The sequence below is a fragment of the Myodes glareolus genome, chromosome 16 (assembly GCF_982192425.1).
Source record: "Myodes glareolus chromosome 16, mMyoGla1.1, whole genome shotgun sequence".
NCBI lineage: Eukaryota > Metazoa > Chordata > Mammalia > Rodentia > Cricetidae > Myodes > Myodes glareolus.
The window spans coordinates 14946496-14949591 of NC_142041.1; the positions used below are offsets into that span (position 1 = coordinate 14946496).

Below are 3096 nucleotides of genomic sequence, written 5' to 3' on the forward strand. Positions count from 1 at the left end.
GAAAGCAAAGCTCTGATAGGTGGTGAATCCTGAATAGGCGAGGCCCCAAGAGCCTAGGCCCCAGAATGTTTCTTGCTACTGTTGTGTCTTTGCAGGTTTGCTGCTGCAGTTTTTCTCTGGTATCTGACATGGTGTGAATGAGTGTGGAAGGATCCCCACAGCCTTTAATGTAGTGTGATTATCACCTGGAAATTTTCTATTCTACTGGGCATTTTTACTTGTGTATTGTTATGAGGATGATTTCCACCTAAACTGCATTGTTTAACTGAAGCAATGATTTTCTACAATAACAATGTCAATTTAAATAGAATTTTGATAATTGAGGGGTTTAAATAAATATAGTAAGGTTAGCCCACTGGAAAAATTAATATAGGTAAAGGTAGGATAAAATGCTGTCCCTCCCTCTGATAAAGCAAAGGCTTCAGAGGATAAGAAATAAAACAAGGAAATGTTACACAGCTAGAACACGCGAGTTTCTTTCTATTTTGCTTGAAAAACTCCATTTATTGATCCTCAAACCCAACAAAAAGCTCTACGCAAGAGTTGTGAAGGCCCCTTGACCTTGCAGCCACAACTGTGTGCACTGATGTTAGCTTGCTTCTGTTTTTCCAGGCTCCCATTCTGTTTTCTGCTAAGAGGACTTCTCGAGCTCTCTTCCTCCGAAGTCTCTCAGTATTTGTGATCATCATCGGATTCAGGTGGTAAAAATACCAGAAAGACCCAGAAGTTTCTCCACAGGCTGAGAGACGTGAGCCCCACAGCCAATCCAATGCCGGATCCGGTCCAGTTGATGGCAACCAGTTTTTCTCCCTTACTGTTGGTTGGGCAGTGGATCTAAGAAGCCCAGCAGCTCTACGAAGCCTCCATTCCTGGGACACTCGTGAGCAGCCACAGTGCGGTAAAAGGGCTGGTTGGTGCAGCCGCTCAAAGCTAGGCAGATGTTTAGGTGGCGCCCACGGTATGCTTTGCAGAGAAAGGTTGTAAGGTACAGCGACTAGCGACCCTGTGGCGTCCTCCTTGCATAGACCAGCTGCACAAAGCCTGGAGCCTGAAGGAGCGCCCCAAGCGGTCTCACACTCACATTCAAGATCCTGAAAGCCCTCTGCAGAACAGAACACATTGAGTTTTTAATGAGGAGCTGTATAGACTGTGGCTTAGGTTGATGATTAAGAAAAACAACTGAGTCCCAGAGGCTTAAATTCTTCACATCTTAATGTTAAGAGATGTGTTCATGGATTTTGGTGTTTATCATAGAAAAACAAAGATTTAAGTAATGATTTAAGTTTAAATTAGGATGCTTTTGTTAATGGCTTTGAGGCATAAAATCTTGGACAGCAATTTAAAGTTTAGAAAGGCATACTTTTAAAAGTTGAATGAGGGACTCATTGAGGTCAGGGAACAATGACAGCCCAATTATTATTAGCTGGCATGCCTTTCTTGGTAGGATAGATTGGTGACCAAAGGTACCCATTTCTGCCCTCAGCTTCCTGATATAAAAAAAAAAAAAAACTGTTGATGAGTGGGTACACACCCTGAGGATTTAATGCAGACATGACTGTTTTTCATATATATAAAGGTATAGATTTGTGATTCTTTTAAGATTTCCTATAAAATTACTCTTTGAGATAAGTCGTAAAGTGATTGCTCCTTTCTTTGTAAGGAAAAGAACTGTCCAAGAAAAATACCTTGCTTGCTTTCACTCTGTAAAACTAGCACAAGTTGCTTAGATATGAATATATGTGGGCTCTTGGGAATAATTTGTTTTACACCTGCAATACATAAAATGTTTAATTTCGTAAGGGCTATGGAAAATATGATTTTTACTTGTAGTCATTGTAGTCGTTCACCTAAAAATAGAATGTAACTGCATTTTAATTTTTATATTGCTTGAAAGAAAATACTGGGTTATATAAGCCAAAAGGGAAAAATAAAGACATGAGGGAATAAAACACCAGGGAAGATGTAGGAGGAAAGGTGGAAGGAAGACATCAAGAGAGACAGAAGGGAACCATCAGGAGAATAGAGTAGAACAAGCAACAGTAAGAATAATAAAATGAAGAGCTAAGCTTTGGCCCTCAGTAAAGGCCTCATGCATCAGTCTGTACAATAATTTGCCTGCTCCACATCTCCACTTCAGTTTATCTGATCTGCTGAAGACTTGGAATTCATCAGCACCCTAGATGAGCTCCTGACATGTTGGAGATGTGTGTGCCTGCATGTGTGTGTGTGTGCACGCGCACACGTGTGTGTGTGTGTGTGTGTGTGTGTGTGTGTTGCTTTTTTCACTGGCCCCAGAGAATTATGTTTAGCGCCCCTTGCCAGCAGTCCCTGAGAGTTAAATTTTAGTTCCTCAGATAGAAAAGTCAAGTCTGTCCAACTCCACAGGCTGCCTCTCAATCCCTGTGCTGCTAGAAGTTGGTCCTTGTGGCAACAGTACAAGATTGCTTTGACAGTAGTGTGGCCCCTGGACATCAACAAGGCCATAGGTTGCAGCCAAACCCTAGACTTCTTTGTGAGCTTTAGTGGCAACCCAGGTCTCAGACTCTAACACAGACCTTGGCTTCAGTTGGACATGGGCTCAGACATGGTTTTTAGTAGCAGCCAGGTCTGGATACCACCATCGCCCTAGATGGCAGCAGAGGTCACACAGAACATCAAGACTCCAGTGGTGTGCAGCCCCAGATACCAACACAGTCCCAGGTGGTAGCCCAGACCCTGGAAATCAGACGGCCCTCAAAGATAACCGGAGCCACAGACAACAACATAGACCCCAGCTGCAATCATGGCCTGGATTTAACCATGGCACCAGGTAGTAGTATATGCCACTCAGATCTGCATCAAGCCAGCTACAGCAGGGCCTTGTGTACCATTCAAGTGGCCTTTAGCACTCAGCAGTAGCTCGGGCCTAGACAATACCAGGGCCCAAGGTGGCAGCACCAGCCACTTAAACCAGCATGGCTGCAGCGATGGCACAGTCCTCAGACACCAACTAGGCCATAGGTTGTGGCCCAGACCCAGGGCTTCTGTGTGTCCTTTAGTGGCAACATGGGCCACAAACATTAACACAGACCCTGGCTGCTGTAGGGCCACGGACAT

At 44.0% G+C, this 3096-nt stretch overlaps 1 pseudogene; it reads right to left on the reverse strand.

Annotated features, from left to right (window-relative positions):
* Positions 1 to 589: 589 nt before the first annotated feature.
* LOC146891402 (small ribosomal subunit protein bS16m pseudogene) lies at positions 590 to 3096 on the reverse strand (annotated as a pseudogene).